Raw genomic sequence first — 21,152 nt, forward strand, 5'->3', positions numbered from 1 at the left:
AATACAGTATTTGGTTGAAGAAGCAGGGGTTTTAGTGTCAGAAGAATATTAAGCGCTCTCATGTATTACCTCCATGACTTGACATGTTGCTTACCCTCTCTAAGCCTCAAGTTCTTTATCTGTAAATGGGATAATAGCTGAGTTGGGCTTGCAGTAAAGAAGCTACGTAAGTACTTAGTAATTTAAGTGGCATAGAGTGAGCACACTTTAATACTAACTTTTATTAGTATTATCTTTGTGCTCCTTATATCACCAAACATTATAGCAAATTAGGAAGATTGATCCCAAGCCTAGGATGGGACTTGGGTCTATGGCCTTAAATATGACACAGCTACATTTTGGGGTATGTTGAGTGGCCCAAGCCACTGTTAGCTGTAACATTTTTCTGGGTACAGGGGCTCCATATTGGTTGCATTTTGCAGAAACCTGGGAAGCTTTATAAAAACTGATTCTATGGTCCCAATCTCAGAGATTCTGATGTGATTGAAGTAGGGTGTGACCTGGATTGCAGAAATTTTAAAAGCTCCCCAGCCAGGTGATTCTAATATGCTAGGAAGGCCGGTATCACCATCTTGAAGTGGAAGGACATCTGACAGACTAAAGACTTCTCTAAAATACACTGAGCTATGTAAACATCAATTATTTACACCAGCCCAGGGGGGGAGATGAACTTAAAACTGACTGTAAATTTAGTAGAAAAGGAATAGACCAAAACAGTTCAGTATATTAATTGGAAAGTTTAAATTTCTTCAATATCCAGTAGGATGGAGATTTATGAGGAAAGTGAAATCACTTATAAGAAGCTTAAGACCTTTATTTTATAGGAATACCTACTGAGTTGTGTATTAGGAGAGACAATGTGAGAGAGAGAGAGAGAGAGAGAGAGAGAGAGAGAGAGGGAGAGAGAGAGGAGGGCAAGGGATGCAGACAGAGACAGAGATTATGGAAACAGACAGAGAAGGTCAGTAGAGTCTTGAAGATGGCCTTGTGAGTATGTAACTCCTGGGTGCACCAAACATTTTAAGTCCTATAGCTGATGAACTATACTCCACCCCTGAATGCCTCTGTGAGTTTAGAAGTAAATTTAATAGAGGGGAAGAGGCCTGTTAGTACTTGATACAGAGGGAAAAATGGAAGAAAGAAAAAAAGGAATGTGTAGAAGTAACAAAAGCAGCATCAGCAGGAGCAAGAATGACAGACCAGCAGACTAAGCAATGCGGAAACAAGAACATAAAATGATGGTTGAGTGCAAAATGAATGAACGTAATATTTTAGAAGGAGAAAAAACAGAAGACAAAGTGATTAAGTGGCAGCATAGGGAAGAAATACGTCTTGTTATTTTCAGAGGACATTCTGATTAGGGTGAGAAGTCTGCCCGCTCTCCTTGCTGAGAGGTTGATGTTGCTAACACAAGTGTCTTCTCCTTTATTAGCAGGTGCTGGGCTACTTAGCGGTCCATTCCATGCGTTCTTGCCTTTGAGTCTCTAACCAGAAGCACTGATATTGGAAAACAATAAGCAAGCAAGAGCTGGTGGATGAATGTTCTCCTAAGAGCAAGTAGGAGGGCTGAATTTGAGTCTCAGTTTTCAAAAACGAAAGAAATCTAATCACTTCTTAATCTCTGATTTTGGCAGCTGGAGAATTGTTCTCTCAATAGATTCTTCTGCAAATCTCGGAGCTATAAACCTTAAACTGCTAACAACAGCCTTGCCTTTGCTGTCCATTTTATAGCCCCAAGGTCATTTGTGATTTGCATAATTAGCAGTTCTAATTTATTTTATTTCTTCAAAAATCAGAGTTGTGATAAAAATAGAAATATTATAATATTCTCGTTCTTCAAACAGTTTTCATTCTGGTTTGCAATTGTTTTTAGGTACTAGAAGAGTATAATAATTAGGATCCATTATCAAGATGATTGGAACACTGAATCACTATAATGACCTCTGTCTATATAAATCATGGTGGCATGTTCCTATAAATGATAGTTTGATGGTCATTTCTGGAATCTAAATGCAAGGAAAAAATAATCCTATCTTGCTGAGGATAGCCTCAGGAATATTAAGTGGAACTATCTTTTCTAGAGAGAAAGTTACAAGTATTTTCCTTCAGAATATCAAGTGGAGGGTGATCACTCTCAAACAGGGTCACCAGATGGCAGGGCCCACCCCTGGCAGATGCTCCAGTACTCCTGGCGCCTATTGAGAAAGGAGAGAGGGAGCTTTGTACATGGTTTACCAACTTCTCCACTAAATCACCAACTTCTCAAAAACCACAACTCACTGTGTCTGTCTGGGGAGCAAGCAATAAAAGAAAGCTGTGTAAGAAATGGGTGTTATGCGCAAACAATGGGTCACGGAACACTACATCAAAAACTAATGATGTAATGTATGGTGATTAACATAATAAAATAAAAAAATTTAAACACACAGAAAAATAAAGAAATGACTTTTCTTCATCTCTTTTTTAGAGTCTGTGTGCAGGGAAATGAGGGTTTCCATATGAATATTTTTTGTGACTTACTGGCTGCCCTGGTCACTTATTTCAATGTTTTCATCACAGCTCTTTCCTTCATACTTCATGTAAAGCTGACTTCCTTCAGTATATTTTTTCCTCCACTTTTATTGAGACATAATTGATACATAACACTGTATAAGTTTAAGGTATACAATTTAATAGGTTAATAGGTGTATATACTGTGAAATACTTACCACTATAAGTCTAGTTAATATTCATGACCTTATGTAGTTATGAATTTTTTTCTTTGTGGTGAGAACTTTTTGGGTTCCCCCCCTTTTTTACCCATCCCTCCATCTCCTTCCCCTCTGATAACTACTAGTTCTTTGCATTTATGAGTCTAGTTCTGCTTCTTGTTCATTTTGTTTTTTAGATTCCACATAAGTGAAATCGTATAGTATTTTCTTTCCCAGACTTACATCACTGAACACAGTTCCCTCTAGCTCCAACTGTGTTGTCACAAATGGTAAGATCTCATCCTTTTTTATGGATGAGTAATATTCCATTGTATATAGATACCACATCTTTATTCATTCATCTACCTATGGACACTTGGTTTGCTTCCATATCATGGCTATTGTAAATAATGCTGTAATAAACGTAAGGTTGCTGTATCTTTTCAAATTAGTGTTTTCATGTTCTTTGGGTAAATTCCATGCAGTAGTGAAATTAATGGATTGTATGGCATTTCTAATTATAATTTTTTGAGAAATATTTTCACCAGCAGTGCACAAGGGTTCCCTTTTATCCACACCCTCATCAAAACTTGTTATTTCTTGTCTTTTTAAATTTTATTTTTTTAAAGATTTTATTTATTTATTTGAGAGAGAGAATGAGAGATAGAGAGCACGAGAGGGAAGAGGGTCAGAGGGAGAAGCAGACTCCCTGCTGAGCAGGGAGCCTGATGTGGGACTCGATCCCGGGACTCCAGGATCATGACCTGAGCCGAAGGCAGCCGCTTAACCAACTGAGCCACCCAGGCGCCCTCTTGTCTTTTTTATTTCAGCCATTCTGACTTGGTGTGAGGTGACATTTCACTGTAGTTTTGATTCTTCAAAACTTCAGAATATCAAGTGGAGGATCGCCCTCCACTTGATATTCTGAAGGAACTAAAGCAGTTCCCTGATGAGTGATGTTGAGCATATTTTCACATATCCATTGGCCAGCTGTATGTCTTTTGGAAAAATGCCTATTTTTTAATCAGAATTTTTTTTTGATTTTTTTATATCTCTGCTCATATTTTAATCAGATTTTTTTGGTGTTGAGTTGTATAAGTTCTTTGCAGATTTTGACTATTAACTCCTTATTACGTATGTCATTTGCAAATACCTTCTCCCATTTAGCAGGCTGCCTTTCCATTTTGTTGGTTTCCTTTCCTGTGCAAAAGCTTTTTATTTTTGTGTGGTCCCAATTGTTTATTTTTGCTTTTGCTTTCCTTGCTATAAATATACTGCTAGGGCTGATATCCAAGAAATTACCGCCTATGTTTTCTTTTAGGAGTTTTATGGCTTCAGCTCTCACATTTAGGTTTTAATTCATTTGAGTTTATTTTTATGTATGGTGTGGTCCAGTTTTACTTTTGCATGTAACTGTTCAGTTTTCCCAGCACCATTCATTGAAGAGAGTCTTTTCCTCTTTGTCTATTCTTACCTCTTTTCTTCATAGATTAATTGATCTTATAAATGTGGGTCTATTTCTGGGTCTTTATTCTGTTCCATTGATCTATGTGTCTATTTTTGGGTTAGTACCATACTGTTTTGATTACTAGAGGTTTGTAGCATATCATGAAATCTGGGAGTCTGATATCTCCAGCTTTGTTCTTTCTCAAGATTTGCTTTGGCTGTTTGGGGTCTTTTGTGGTCCCATAAAAATTTTAGGATTATTTGTTCTAGTTCTATGAAAAATGCTATTAGTATTTTGATGAAGAGAATGTAAGATTTGCTCTCTTAGCAACTTTCCAATATAAAATACAGTATTGTTAACTACAGTCACCATGCTGGACATCATATACCTCTGACTTAAATCTTAAAAAGAAAAAACTTAGTTATATTTATTTGAGAGAGAGAGAGAGAGAGAAAGAGAGTGCATGCAGAGGGTGTGAGCGGGGAGAGGGGCAGAGGGGGAGAGAGAGAGATCCCAAGCAAATTTCCCATGGAGCACAAAGCCTGATGTAGGGCTTGATCTCAGAACCCTGAGATCATGACCTGAGCCAAAATCAAAAGTCAGATGCTTAACTGACTGAGCCACCCAGACGCCCTGACTTATAACTAAGTTTATACCCTTTGACCACTTTCACCCATTTTGCTAACTCTCTATCCCCACCTCTGACAACCACAAATCTGATCTTACAGTTTTTGTCTTTCTCTGACTTACTTCACTTAGCATAATGCAAATCAAATTAAACGCAAATCAAAACCACAGTAAGATCACCTCATACTTACTGGAAAGGCCATCATCAAAAAAAAAAAAAAAAAAAAGACAAGAGATGTGAAATACTGAGAGGATATGGAGAAAAGGGAACCCTAGTACACTGTTGGTGGGAATGCAATGTGGTGCAGCCACTATGAAACAGAAAGCACTAAAATTAAACAATTTAAAATATAGCTATCAAATGTCCCAGCAATTCCACTTCTGGGTATTTATCTCTGAATGTAGTGAAATTACTAACCCAAAGAGAAATCTGTACCCCCATGTTCACTGCAGTATTATCTACAATAGCCAAGACATGGAAAGAAACTGTCTATCAACAGGAGAATGGATAAAAACAATGTGATACACACGCACACCCCCACACGCACAATGGAATACCATTCAGCTATAAAAAGGATATCTTGCCATTCTTGACAACATGGATGGAACTTGAGGGTACTATGCTAAGTGAAATAAATCAGACAGAGAAAAACAAATTCTATATGATCCTTTAGCATATTTGGGAAAGATGAGGGAAAGCTTATGGGAGGAGAAGATGGGATTGACCACAGTGATCCCAAATTCCTGCTACTGTTCTGCTCAGCCACAGTTGATTTCTTCACTGCTGGTCCCAGCCTAGAACTCACAGACTCAGCACCTTTCCATGCAGTTCTGTAACAAAACAGAGTCCTCTTCAGGCCTCGTTTTTGGGATAGCCATATATGCTTATATGCCTGAGATGATCCAGTTTTTGTCAGCTAGATTGGCATACTTATTAATTGTACTTACTTTCTCTCTGTAAAATGTCCCTGCTTAGAAAACAAAATATATAGTCACTCTACTTACTTCCGTTTATATTGACATTCCTCACTTCTACCTACACCACTACACAGATCTGTCAAGATATTCCAGATTTCCTCAATCATTATAGGAACATAAAAAGAGCAAAAACTATGTTAGAGAATTGCAAAAGAAATACAACATATATGATTTTCCTTATAGTCCAAGAGAAAAATACATATATATGTATATTTATAGGGTTCACCCATGGATGCACCCCAGTTTCTAATGTTTTTCCCATCCTAAAGATCGCACTTGCTCTGTGTGTGTATGTGTGTGTGTGTGTGTGTGTGTGTGTGTGTGTGTACATGGGCAGGTACAAATGGGGTCAATCTCCACGTTATTCTAAATATACACACAATCTGAATGCAAATAACTTAGGATAGATGAGTGCAGACACAACGTTATGACAGATTCCCTCGTCTCCTTTTCCAATCACACTACCATGGGGAGACCTGACATCACAGAAATCTTGTCTCCTCAGCCTTCCACAGCCACCATGGGAGCATTATGAGCTACCTGCACAATCAGACCCCACATACCTCCTCAAGGGGGAATCTCATTACCAGGTCACCTCTCTTCTCCCAGAAATACTCAGTAAACAGACTGGTACCCGTGTAGGCATTTCCCAACTCTGATTTAGTTGATAGATTACAAAATACATTTGAGGATGAAACAGGGAGGGAGTGCTAAGGAGACTCCAGCTGAACAGTCCAGCATGGATTGTGGTGTGCTAATCCAGTCTCCTTACAGGATTTAGCACTGTGAACTGACTTTATTGTTTCTCTAAACATCCAGCAAATAAATGTTCAAACACATCCTCACATACATATGCACACGTACACAAAACCATCCCAAGATAATCACCAGTTCTCAGAAACAGCACAATTTTGATTCAAAAGGAGAGAGAAAAAAGCCTATCTAACTGCCCTGCAGTTGGCGAGGCTATCTGACACCCACAGTGGAGGTAGGTGCTATAGATTTATTCTGAGTAATAGTTGTATTTCCCAGTCCTGCCTATTTATGTCCCCTTAGGCCTGCAAAGATTAAGAAATAAACATAAAACATTATAGAGTCCCTGAATATCTTCTCCATTAGATTCACAAAGATTCAGCTAATGATTTGATATTACAACCTAGGAGGACCAGAAGAAGGGCATACAGGGTGCCCGTTTATCACTGAGCCACTATCTCGAGGAATGACTTCATTTATATTGATATGGCAAACAAATAGAAAAGTGAAAAAAAAGTCTATTTCTCTACTTTTTAAAATTTCTATATTTTCTCTTCCATTTCAACTACTCCTGCTTTAAGTACATCTACATGACACTGGATGTTATATATAAATAAGTAGTCAGTAGACAATGCCATGAATTATAAAAAGAGGAAAAAAAGGCTTACAGTCACTTAATGCTTTCTGGTACAAAAAGACAGTATGAACTATATTCCTTATCAGATGGGTCAGCCCCCATCTAAACACAGAAATTTTCATTCCCACCAAAAATGTGAGTCAGCATGGGAGAGTGGATAAGACACAATGAAGTCAAGGAGGTATGGATGAAAATCCTGGGACTGCCACTTATTCCCTCTGTAACACTGGGTAACTTACATTTTTCTGGGCTTCCACCATCTTAGTTTAGGATGCATATAATATTCTCCATCTTATAACGTTCTTAGGATCATTAAACAAGAAAGCAAATAGAAAACATCCAGCAGTATGTGTGGTGTACTTGCACTGCCAAAACGTGTGCCATGGGACAGTCTCACCTGGTTACTTGACTATATCTCAAACTCCACATGGCCAAAAATGAGCCTATCATCTTTCCTCTAACCCACTTCTTGATAAAAACATCTTGTGACCAACCTTTGTGAATCATCAGTGGCTGTTTCTTCCCCCTTACATTACATCTCTTCAGTCAGCCAACTTAGGGCCCACTTCAAAAACAACTTTCCTATTTTTTTCTCCTCCTCTTTCCATGGCCCCTGCCTTAGTTCAGGTCTCCACCACCTCTCGTTGGGGTTACTGCAATTTTCACTAGTATTCCTGACTCCGGTCCCTACCCTTTTTAGCCCATCCTCCCAATCCTCCTAGAGTGATCTTTGTGAACCACAAATCTGATCATTTACTTGCCCTCCTTGAAATAATTCAATGACTCCCCTTTGCCTATACAATTATTTTCCACTTAGGCAGGTTTACGTAGAATGTTTACTGGCCCCATCTGGCACTCATTTTTCCGCCAGTTCACAACAAGTACACTCTATAAGTTGTTCTTCCCCAAAGGTGGCACGCTTGCTCAAGCCCCTGGGCCTTTGTATATGCTCTTTCCTTTAAAATGCTTTTCCTTTGTGCTAGTCAGCTGTTGAACCTAAATCATTCTTTGAAATCAACTTGCAAGACTATACCAGAGTCAAATGCTTAGTCTTATAATCTTTTTTTTTATTATTATGTTATGTTAATCACCATACATTACATTAGTTTTTTATTGTTATGTTAATCACCATATATTACATCATTTGTTTTTGATGTAGTGTTCCATGATTCATTGTTTGCATATAACACCCAGTGCTCCATTCAGTACGTGCCCTCTTTAATACCCACCACCAGGTTATCTTAAGCTACTTGTACAGAAGTTTGCTATGGCAGTATGTAGTTATATTCAAATTCTTCTGCCTAACTAATGAAAGAGCCTGAGTATTTTGTGTTTGAATCTCAGTATCTAGCGCAGCACCTTGCCAGGCTCATTGCCTGTAATGGGTGAACATGTGTGTGCATGAACAAGTGGAGATGGAAATACTCATTTATTTGAGCTGACATGTGTCATAGGCATCACTGTAAAAGAAGGGCTGGTAGTCATGAAACGAAAATGCTAGGGACACATGAACCCGAAGGCTGGAAAGAATGATAACTACCATACCAGAAAAGAAATGTCAGAATGAGTTTGCAGTATTTATTTTAAATGCACCCAGCCTGTTTTGGTTCTGAGAGAGAGATTTTGTTACTGTGTTTATCAAATGTGTAAGTCAAACAGAGAACACACAGGGCTGTCATCAGTTACCCTGAAGTGACCTTCTAGGAAGCAGTATGTTAATGTGGAAAAACTTACCAATGACACAAAGGGTGGGGTGTTCCTAATCATCCATTCAACAGATATTTTTCTGGGAATAGAATATATGCTGTATAAAATCAGTGACTTCCTAGAAGGACTCTTATGACTCAGGATATAATTGTACTCATGGCTAAGATTCATTACAGAGAAAATATATGAAGCAAAATCAGCAAAGGGCAAAGGCACACTGGGGAAAAGTTTGGAGGAAACTAGGCACAAGCTTCCAAGCGTCCTCTCCCGAGGCATGCACACAGAATGTGCTTCATTCCTCCAGGAACAAGGTATAACAACAGTAAGACTGGCTAACCTTGGTGTTCTTATGGTTGACAATAGTATTATGCAGAGGGAGAGAGGAGTGGTCCCACTGTTGGAACAATGTTACCAAAGGAAGGCTACAAGCAAAATTATCCAAAAAGAATACAAAGATCTTGCACTGCAATATATGTTCCGGGCCAAAGCTTCATGATTTGTGATTCTCATTCAAGTCCCAACATTTCTAAGAACCATCTTCTGTTTCCTAATCATTTATCTTTAGGAATAAACATGTATACTACCCCTCAGTCATTAGTATTCGTAGCATTTGTGATTTCTGCCCTCCACTGAGAAATAACTATACTTAATGCAGTTATTTCCTACGTGACTAACTGGCTCCTAGATACTACTTGAGCCCTCCTATGTTAAGAAACTCTTAAGAGCTATACCAGGGGTGAGCAAAATACAGCCCCCCGTGCCCAAACTAGCCCAAAGTGTATTTTCATAAATACAGTTTTATTAGAACAGTGTGGGGTTTCCATTCATTTACATATTGTTTATGGCCGCTTTCTTCCTCAGTGGCAGAGCTGAGTATACACATACCTCATCTAGTCATGCTACATTTTATTGCACTTTGCAGATATTGCATTTTGTTTGTTTGTTTGTTTGTTTTACAAATTGAAGGTTTGTGGCAACCCTGTGTGGAGCGTCTTTTGGTACTATTTTTCCAACAGCATTTGTTCACTTCATGTCTCTGTGTCACATTTTGGTAATTCGTGCAATATTTCAAACTTTTTCATTCGTGTTGTATTTTTTTCTGGTGATAAGTGATTTTTGAGATTATTGTAATTATTTTGGGGTGCCACAATCCTTGCCTATACAAGATAGGGAACTTAACGGATAAATGCATGTATTCTGACCGCTCAGTTGACCGCTGGTCCCGTATCTCTCTTCGTCTCCTTGGGGCCCCCCTATCCTCTGAGATAGAGTATTGAAATTAGGCCAAGCAATAACCCTACAATGGCCTCTAAGTGTTCAAGTGAAAGAAAGAGTTGCACATCCCTCATTTTAAATCAAAAGCAAGAGATAAACTTAGTGAGGAAGGCAAGTCAAAAGCTCAGAGAGCCAGAAAGCTGGCTCTCTTGTGTCAAATAATTGGCCAAGTTGTGAATGCAAAGGAAAAGTTCTCAAAGCAAATCAAAAGTGCTACTCCAATGAACATACGAATGGTGAGAAAGTGAAACAGCCTTACTGCTGATACAGAGAAAGTTTCAGTGGTCTGGAGAGAAGATCAAACCAGCCACAGCCGTTCTTTAAGCCAAAGCCTAATCCAGAGCAAAGCCCTAACTGTTCAGTTCGATGAAGGCTGAGAGAGGTGAGGAAGCTCCAGAAGAGAAAAGTGAGGCTAGCAGAGCAGAGGCTGGTTCATGAAATTTAAGGAAAAAAATGGTCTCCTTGACCTAAATGTGTGAGGTGAAACAGCATGTGCTGATAAACAACCTACAGCAAGTTTACCCAGAACATGTAGCTGAGAGAGTGAATGAAGGTGACTACACAAAACAACGTTTTCCAATGTAGACAGAGTTACCTTCTATTGGAGGGTGATGCCACCTAGGACTTCCATAGCCAGAGAGGAAAAGTCAGTGCCTGGTTTCAAACCTTCAAAGGACAGGCTAAAATACAGCTAGCAACTCTAAGTTGAAGTCAGTGCTGATTTATCATTCCAGAGATCCCAGGGCCCTTAAAAATTATGCTAAGTCCACTTTGCCTGTGCCCTATAAATGGAACAGCAAGTCTTGGATGATAGCACATCTGTTTACAAGGTGGTTTGTTGAATATTTTAAGCCCACTGTTGAGACCTACTGCTCAGAAAAAAAGATTCCTTTCAGAAAAAGATTCCTTTCAAAATATTACTACTCATTGACAATGTACCTGCTCACCTCAGAGCTCTGTACGATGATATTGTTGTTTTCATGCCTGCTTACACAACATCCATTCTGGAGCTCATGAATCAAGGAGTCCTTTTGACTTTCAATTCTTATTATTTAAGAAGTGCATTTCTTAAAGCTATAGCTGCCATAGTGATTCCGCTGGTGGATCTGGGTAAAGTAAGCTGAAACACTTCTGGAAAGGATGACCATTCTAAATGCCGTTTAAAACATTTGTGGTTCATAAGAAGAGATCAAGATATCACATTAAGAGGAGTTTGAAAGAAAGTGAATCCAACCCTCATGGAGGACTTTCGGGGATCATGACTTCAGTGTAAGAACTAAATGCAGATGTGGTGGAAATAGCAAGAGAACTAGAAGTGGATCCTGACGATGGGACTGAATGGCTGCAATCCCATGATCAAACTTGAATGGATGCGGAGTTGCTTCTTATGGATGAGCAAAGAAAGTCGTTCCTTCCTCCCTCCCTCCCTCCTTTCTTTCTTTTCTTTCAAGATTTTATTAAGTAGGCAGAGTGGTAGACAGAGGGAGAGGGAGAAGCAGGCTCTCCATTGAACAGAGAGCCCGATGTGGGGCTCAATCCCAAAACCCTGGGATCATGACCTGAGCTGAAGGCAGACACTTAACTGACTGGGCCACCCAGGCGCCCCAAGAAAGTGGTTTCTTGGGATGGATTCTGCTTCTGGTGAAAATGCTGTTAAGATTATGGACATGACAACAAAGGATTAAGATTAACTTAGTGGATAAAGCAGTGGCAGAGTTTGAGAGGATGGACTCCACTTCTGAAGGTAGTTCTACTGTGCGTAAAATGCTATCAAACAGCATCACATGCTAAAGAGAAATGTGCACGAAAGGAAGAGTCAATCAATGCAGCCTCACTGTTGCCTTATTTTAAGAAATTGCCACAGCCCCAACTTTCAAACACCACCCTGATCAGTCAGCAGCCATCAACATTGAACCAAGACCCTTCACCAGCAAAAGGGTTGGAACTCAGTGAAAGCTCAGATGATGGTTAGCATTTCTTACCAATAAAGTGTTTCTTAATTAAGGTGTGTGCATTATTTTTAGACATAATGCTATTGCACACGTAATAGACTACAGTATAGTGTTAACCTAACTTTATTATGCACTGACAAACCACAAAAATTTATTGGACTTAATTCACTGTGATATTTGCTTTCTTATCCTATTTATTTTTTTTTTAAGGTTACAGCCTTTCTGTGTTTTTTTTTTTTTTTTTTTTAAGATTTATCCATTCATTCTGAGAGAGTGAGAATGAGAGAGAGAGAAAGTACACGAGAGCGGGGAGGGTCAGAGGGAGAAGCAGGCCCCTCGCCGAGCGGGGAGCCCGATGCGGGACTCGATCCCGGGGCTCCAGGACCATGACCCGAGCCGAAGGCAGTCGCTCAACCAACCGAGCCACCCAGGTGCCCACTTATCCTATTTATCTTATTGCAGTGATCTAGAATCAAACCCACAGTATCCCCAAGACGTGCCTGTAGTGGTGACAGAAACAGTATAGCTTGCAACACCTACAAGATTTACTATCTGGCTCTCTACAAAAGTTTGCCAGCCCTTCTACTACAGGCTCCAGGCTATAAATGGAGATTTCTGGAAACCCATTTTATAACATAAAAATACCAAAATAGATCACAGCCACAGACTACAAGAAAAAAAAATTAAATGTATTTTTAAAAAATTAATATGTCAAATTTAGATAGGATATAAACACTACAGCTTAAGAGATTCCTTTTTTGGTAGATTTCTGAATGAGCGGAAAGGGCCTGGGCCTTATGAAAGAAGAGCCATTAAATATAAACAATGCTTTCTCTTCCAGAACTGTGGGGCAAGCAGAGCCTTTCCTCATTGCTCCAAGAATTTTCAGGCTGCGTTAAAACAACATTTTCTCCTAAAAAATTATTGTATGACTTTATGCCCGTTAATTACCTCATAAAATTTTGAGGTGCTGAATTCCAGCGAGAGATCCTTTCCTCACTGTCCTTGTAACTGTCCTTGGTTGAAATGCAGCAGCAGGCTGAGTACTATAGTATCACAGCATGTACGCAGGACTGGCATCAACGTGACAGTTATCTTATGGACATTATTATAGTTCTGGTTATTATTTTGGGGGTCATCAGAATTACAATCGTCTTAATCACACAGAGGAGAAGTAGAAGTACAGGACCAAGAAGGGGTGGCCCATTCAGAGAATGCGTTTTTTTCTCTGCTGTAACTCTAGCTTTTCAAGGATCCCCATGACCTAAATTCTTCTTGTCAGAGTCAGACTTTCATCACTCCCTTATATAGCTATTAATTTTTTATTGTAATAGCTGTACATCAAAAATGCTGTATCATGAAATAGATGTTATAGAAAATTCTATTTGTCCTAAAGGAGAATTCAAACACTACCCAGACACTTTTTTTTTTTTTTTTTTTTTTGCCATCGCCTACACTTTTTCAGTCTGCCCTACATTTGGGTCTCAGGAGAGTGAGATCTCTACATGGATCCTGCCCACACACTCCCACACTGCTGCTCTGGATCCTCGCTGACAGATCTGGGTTGGCACTTTTCTGTTCTAGCTGCACAACCTTATGCTATTGTTTGGATAAGCGGAGGAAACAACAGTTTCATTTTACATATTCAGCACCTCTGATCTTGTGCAAGAGCGAAAGTGTTGAGACTTGTTCTTACCCATTTGCAGAGCCTCCAAATCTGTTACAGGGCATCTCATTCCCATGAGGAAGGAGGCCTATGTGTTTTCTCCTGAATATTTCCCAGCATCCAAGAGAGGGACAGCCCAGACATGGGGCAAATTACTTTGCAAGTGGTGGTTAAGAAATCTCAGGATAGAGCCTTAGGGAAATCAGGAGAAGTTTTATATATATATATATATATATATATTTAATATAAATTATATATTTTATATATAAAATTTATAAATTATATAAATTATATATATATTTATTTATTTGACAGAGACAGAGCAAGAGCATGAGAGCAGGAACACAAGCGGGGGGAGTGGAAGAGGGAGAAGCAGGCTTCCCGCCGAGCAGGGAGCCCGATATGGGACTTGAACCCAGGACTCTGGGATCATGACCTGAGCCGAAGGCAGACGCTTAACAACTGAGCCACCCAGGCGCCCAGGAGAAGTTTAATCTTTAAAAACTAAATATGTGAATGATCTTTTATTCGAAGACTAAACAATAATATAATAGTAGTAGCAGCAGAAATCAAAATGTTAGCAATAATAATTCTGGATAAAATTTTAAATCCTTAGGTTGGGTCAAGCATTATATCAAATTATATTGATAAATGGACAGGAAACTACAGTCCATGGACGGTTTACTCCTTTTTGTAAATAAAGCTTTATTGGTGCACAGCCACACTCATTTGCTTATGTATTATCTATAGCTGCTTTTCCTCTATAGTGGCAGAGATACGGTAGCTACAGCATGAACCATATATGCCATAAAGCTTAAAATATTTACTGTCTGGCTCTTTACAGAAAAGTTTGCTGAACCCTGATACAGATTTTTTTCAAATGATTCTTGTGAGAACCCTATGACTTAGATACTGTTAATATTCTCATATAAATGTAGAAATCGAAATTCAAAGTAGAGTGAACATTCCCATGGTCACCAAGTGGGTGGGATTTGATATGCCCAATGCCATCACCCTGTAAGTCATCACAAGCTTTTACAGTGACCTCAGGCAACTTATTTTACCTCCCTGATCCTCCACTCCCTCCTGGACAAAGGAAGGTTTTGGGTTACATGGCAGCCATGGTGTTTTCCCTCTGTAAACTTTGTGCATGTCCAGCCTGCTCTGTCATTTCACACAGCAAAGATCGAGTCAGAGTTTGCTAGAAGCATGATATCCATTTATGTCAAAGGAGATTTTCCAAATACTACTCAGGAAAGGGATTTCACAGAAGTAACTAGAGGAGTAAAATGAAATAATCACTGTTATACCAAGAAGTGATGCCAGAGGCCTATTCTCTGTCATTACATCACATGAATGCCTTGTTCTCCATAGTACCATGAAGGCAGTTAATAGTTCTAGGATAGCAGTTCTTACCAATATCTATAAAATACAAAAATCAGCCTTGGGAATCCTAAGGTAGGCTACAAGAGAACTTCTGACAGGCTTGTCAGGATTTCATATGAGCAGCGTAGTTTCCTAAGCACTCCCTTTACTTCAATCCATCTGTACTCATAGGGCACCACATCTGCCATGCTGTGGCCCATTCACTCAGAGATCCATTCTCACTCTCACTGGCTCTGTCCACATCACAGAAGTGCTGCCCCTACAGGTGTGTTTCCTAGGCCCAATGTCATTGCTGTTGGCTGGGTACCCCCATGGAAAGCACTGAGTGGGAGATAGAAAAAAAAAAAATCCCTCCTGTGCGCGCGCTCTCTCTCTCTCTCTCTCTCTCTCTCTCTCTCTCTCTCTCTCTCTCTCTCTCTTCCTCTCTACCTTGGACATCATCTCTGGTAGTGAGTATTTCTTCTCCATGGTTCCAGCTCATTTCCTGCAAGAAAGACTGATCACAATTCCAGCTTCTTCTCCTGTCATTAACGCCTGGGCTCCAGCAAACCTCTTCTGCTCTGGTTAATCTCTAATTCTCTGTGTTCTTTTTTGGCTTCTTGGTGATCATTTCACCTGTATAACTAGGTCTCTGCATGAAATCCCTCTTATTTTTAAACACTTAAAAATTCATATGTTTTCCTAGATTTCCTCGAACAAATATATAACATTTGGTCAGATTCAAACCACCCAGGATTCTGTCACAAGCAGCAGTCTCAACAGACAAGCCTCTAAATGTTCATGTTTTTCCTGTTCAACTTCAACCCAATCTTCAGAATGAGCCCCATTTCTCTCAACAGCTCTGACCATGCATACATTTGTCTAAACCTCTGAATTTAATGAAAAGTTTTCCAATGAAGACCCATTAATTGTCATAACTGACAACATACAAAGAAATATAGCACTAATACTCACTGTCCAGGAATCTGTAAGTCTCTCTAGGCAGATAATGATATATTAATATTAAAACAATTAAGGGGGAGGAGGAGCAAGATGGCGGAGGAGTAGGAGACCTGGATTTCGTCTGGTCTCAGGAATTCAGCTGAATAGGGATCAAACCATTCTGAACACCTATGAACTCAGCAGGAGATCGAAGAAAAAATAGCAACTCTCTGAACAGAAAAGCAACCACTTTCTGGAAGGTAGGATGTGTGGAGAAGTGAATCCGAGGTGATATTTGGGAGGATAGACGGCGGGGGAGGGGGCCTCCGTCGGCCGCTTCTGGCAAGTGATAGAGACACAGAGCACAAAATCGGAACTTTGAGAAGTCGGCTCCGCTGAGGGACGTCTCTCCAGTGGCTAAGCGGGGGGTGGAACCCTCGCGGGACAGTGTGGTCTCAGGACCCTCGGGGGTCAGAGAAAGACCAGGGGTGCCGGAGTGCAGCACAGCTCCCAGGTATGGGAGCGGGGAAGCTGGCTGCAGAGACAGAGCCGAGGAGCGGGCTCTCAGCTCGGGGTTGCCATAAACCATGATCTGCGGCAGTCGGGCCACTGCTCCTCCAGCAAGGACCCAACAAGTGGCAGATCCGGGGAGACTCCCCTTCCTCCCCTGGGAGGAGCGGTGCGGGAGCGCACCGCAGGGATCTGCTGGGTTTGGAGACTCCACACGGGGTCGTGTGCCAGAGATAGAAATGCTCGGTCACAGGCCGGGTGAGCACGGAGTACAGCCGGAGACCAGGGAGACGGGAGTGACTGCTTTTCTCTGGCGGCGCGGGGGCACTGGGAAGTGGGGCCCCTGGGTTCTCGGCTCCTCTGGGGCAGAGATTGGGAGGCTGCCATTTTCACTGTCGTCCTCCAAAGCTGAACCGGAAGCTTTAGGGAACAAAAGCTCCTGAGAGCAAACCCAAGCAGATTTCTTAGCCTGGACCGGCAAGGGCGGGGAAATTCTGCCTCTGGCAAAGACATTTGAGAACCACTGCAACTGGGCCCTCTGCCAGAAGATCAGCAAGAACAGCCAGCCAAGACCAAGTTTACTGATCAATGAGAATGGCAGAACTCCAGCACTAGGGGAATACAGCACATAGAATTCATGGCTTTTTTCCCCGATTCTTTAACCTTTCAAAGTTAAAATTTTAATTTTCTCTTTTTCTTTTTCTATTTTTTTTGAATTTTTTCCGTTTTTTCAACCAACATCTTATCAATCCTTTTTTTAAAAATCTTTTTTTATTTTTCCTTTTTAGAGTCATATTCTATCCCTTCATTGTAGTTAACCTTATTTTTGGAATATATATAAGTTGTTCTTTAAAATTTTGGGATACAGTTTCTTCTAACAAACTATACCCTAAATCTCTAGTGTATGGCTTTGTTCTAGTCTCCTGCCTGATCACATTCTCTCTCTCTTTTTTTTAATTTCTCTTCTTTCTTTTTTCAACCAACTTCTTATCAATTCCTTTTATAAAATCTTTTATAATTTTCATCTTTATAGTCATATTCTATCCCTTCATATTTACCTTTATTTTTGTACATATATAAGATTTTCTTTCTTTAAAATTTTGGGAGGCAGTTTCTTCTAACAGACCAAAATATGCCCAAAATCTAGTGTGTGGCACTGATCTATATACCAGCCTGATCATATTTGATCATATTCTTTTTTTTTCTTTTCTTTCTTTCCCTTTCTTTTCCTCCAGTTTCAGGTCTCTTCTGATTTGTTTAATGTATATTTTTCTGGGGTCATTGTTGCCCTGTTAGCACTTTGTTTTCTCATTCATCTATTCACTTCTGGACAAAATGACAAGATGGAGAAACTCACCTCAAAAAAAAAAAAAGAACAAGAGGCAGCACCGACTGCTAGGGACCTAAGCAATACGGACATTAGTAAGATGTCGGAACTAGAGTTCAGAATGATGATTATAAAGATGCTAGCTGGGCTTGAAAAAAGCATGGAAGATACTAGAGAAACCCGTTCTAGAGAAATAAAAGAACTAAAATCTAACCAAGTCAAAATGAAAAGGCCTTAATGAGGTGCAATCAAAAATGGAGTCTCTAACTGCTAGGATAAAGGAGGCAAAAGAGAGAATTAGAAGAAGCTGAGAAAAAGAGAGATAAACAACTACTGGATCATGAGGGCAGAATTTGAGAGATAAGCAATACCATAAGACAAAACAATATTAGAATAATTGGGATCCCAGAAGAAGAAGAAAGAGAGGGGCAAAAGGTATATTGGAGTAAATTACAGTAGAGAACTTCCCTAATTTGGGGAAGGAAAGAGGCATTGAAGTCCAGGAGGCACAGAGAGCCCCCCTCAAAATCAATAAAAATAGGTCAACACCTCAATATCTAATAGTAAAATGAGTTTCAGAGATAAAGAGAAAATCCTGAAGGCACCTCGGGAGAAGAGATATGTAAACTACAATGGTAGAAAATTTAGATTGGCAACAGACCTATCCACAGAGACCTGGCAGGCCAGAAAGGACTGGCATGATATTATCAGAGCACTAAACGAGAAAAATATGCAGCCAAGAATACTACATCCAGCCAGGCTGTCACTGAAAATAGAAGGAGAGATAAAAAGCTTCCAGGACAAACAAAAACTAAAGGAATTTTCCGACAAAAACCAGCCCTACAAGAAATATTGAAAGGGGTCCTCTAAGCAAAGAGAGAGTCTAACAGTAACATAGACCAGAAAGGAACACAGGCAATATACAGTAACAGTCACCTTACAGGCAATACAACGGCAGTAAATTCATATCTTTCAATAGTTACCCTGAATGCAAATGGGCTAAATGCCCCAATCAAAAGACACAGGCTATAAGATTGGATTAAAAAACAAGACCCATCGATATGCTGTCTGAAAGAGACTCATTTTAGACCCAAAGGCACACCCAGATTGACAGTGAGGGGGTGGAAAACCATTTACCATGCTAATGGACATCAAAAGAAAGCTGGGGTGGCAATCCTTCTATCAGACAAATTAGATTTTAAACCAAACACTCTAATAAGAGATGAGGAAGGACACTATATCTTACTTAAAGGGTCTATCCAACAAGAAGATCTAACAATTGTAAATATCTTTGCCCCTAACATGGGAGCAGCCAATTATATAAGCCAATTAATAACAAAAGCAAAGAAACACATCGACAGCAATACAATAATACTAGGGGACTTTAACATCCCCCTGACTGAAATGGACAGATCATCTAAGCAAAAGATCAACAAGGAAATAAAGACTTTAAATGACACACTGGACCAAGTGGACTTCATAGATATATTCAGAACATTCCATCCCAAAGCAACAGATAACACATTCTTCTCTAGTGCTCATGGAACATTCTCCAGAATAGATCACATCCTAGGTCACAAATCAGGTCTCAACCAGTACCAAAAGATTGGGATCATTCTCTGCATATTTTCAGACCACAGTACTTTGAAACTAGAACTCAATCACAAGAGGAAAGTTGGAAAGAACTCACATACATGGAGGCTAAAGAGCATCCTACAAAAGAATGAGTGGGTCAATGAGGAAATTAAAGAAGAATATAAAAAATTAATGGAAACAAATGAAAATGAAAACAACTGTTCAAAATCTTTGGGATGCAGCAAAGGCGGTCCTAAGAGGAAAGTATATAGCAATACAAACCTTTCTCAAGAAACAAGAAAGGTCTCAAATACACAACCTAACCCTACACCTAAAAGAGCTGGAGAAAGAACAGCAAATAAAGCCTAAACCTAGCAGGAGAAGAGAAATAATAAAGATCAGAGCAGAAATCAATGAAATAGAAACCAAAAGAATAGTAGAACAGATCAACAAAACTAGGAGCTGGTTCTTTGAAAGAATTAATAAGACTGATAAACCCCTGGGCAGATTTCTCAAATGGAAAGGGAAATGACCCAAATAAGTAAAATCATGAATAAAAGAGGAGAGATCACAACCAACACCAAAGAAATACAAACAATTATAAGAACATATTGTGAGCAACTATATGCCAGCAAATTAGATAATCTGGAAGAAATGGATGCATTCCTAGAGATGTTTCAACTACCAAAACTGAACCAGAAAGAAATAGAAAACCTGAACAGGCCTATAACCACCGAGGAAATTGAAGCAGTCATCAAAAATCTCCCAAAACACAAGAGCCCAGGGCCTGATTCCCAGGGGAATTCTACCAAACATTTAAAGAAGAATTAATACCTATTCTTCTGAAACTGTTCCATGAAATACAAATGGAAGGAAAACTTCCAAACTCATTTTAAGAGGCCAGCATTACCTTGATCCCCAAATCAGACAGAGACCCCACTGAAAAGGAGAATTACAGACCAATATCCCTGATGAACATGGATGCAAAAATTCTCACAAAAATACTAGCCAATAGGATCCAACGGTCCATTAAAAAGATTATTCACCATGACCAAGTGGGATTTATCCCTGGGCTGCAAGGTTGGTTCAACATCTGCAAATCAATCAATGTGATACAATACATTAATAAAAGAACAAGAACCGTATGATCCTCTCAATTGATGCAGAAAAAACATTTGACAAAGTATAGCATCCTTTCTTGATTAAAACTCTTCAGAGTGTAAGGACAGAGGGTATATACCTCAATATCATAAAAGCCATCTATGAAAAACCCATAGCGAATATCATTCTCAATGGGGAAAAACTGAGAGCTTACCCCTTAAGGTCAGGAACACGGCAGGGATGTCCACTATCACCACTGCTATTCAACACAGTACTAGAAGTCCTAGCCATGGCAATCAGACAACAACAACAACAACAACAACAACAACAAAAATAAAAGCCATCCTAATTGGCAAAGAAGTCAAACTCTCTCTCTTTGTAGATGATATGATACTTTATGTGGAAAACCCAAAAGACTCCACCCCAAAATGGCTAGAACTCATACAGGAATTCAGTAAAGAGGCAGGATATAAAACCAATGCACAGAAATCAGTGGCATTTCTATACACCAACAAGACAGAAGAAAGAGAAATTAAGGAGTTGATCCCATTTACAATTGCACCCCAAACCATAAGATACCTAGGAATAAATCTAACCAAA

This window comes from Callorhinus ursinus, unplaced genomic scaffold (assembly GCF_003265705.2).
Source record: "Callorhinus ursinus isolate GAN/ISIS: 27379988/994484 unplaced genomic scaffold, GSC_fseal_2.0 scaffold10, whole genome shotgun sequence".
Lineage (NCBI taxonomy): Eukaryota > Metazoa > Chordata > Mammalia > Carnivora > Otariidae > Callorhinus > Callorhinus ursinus.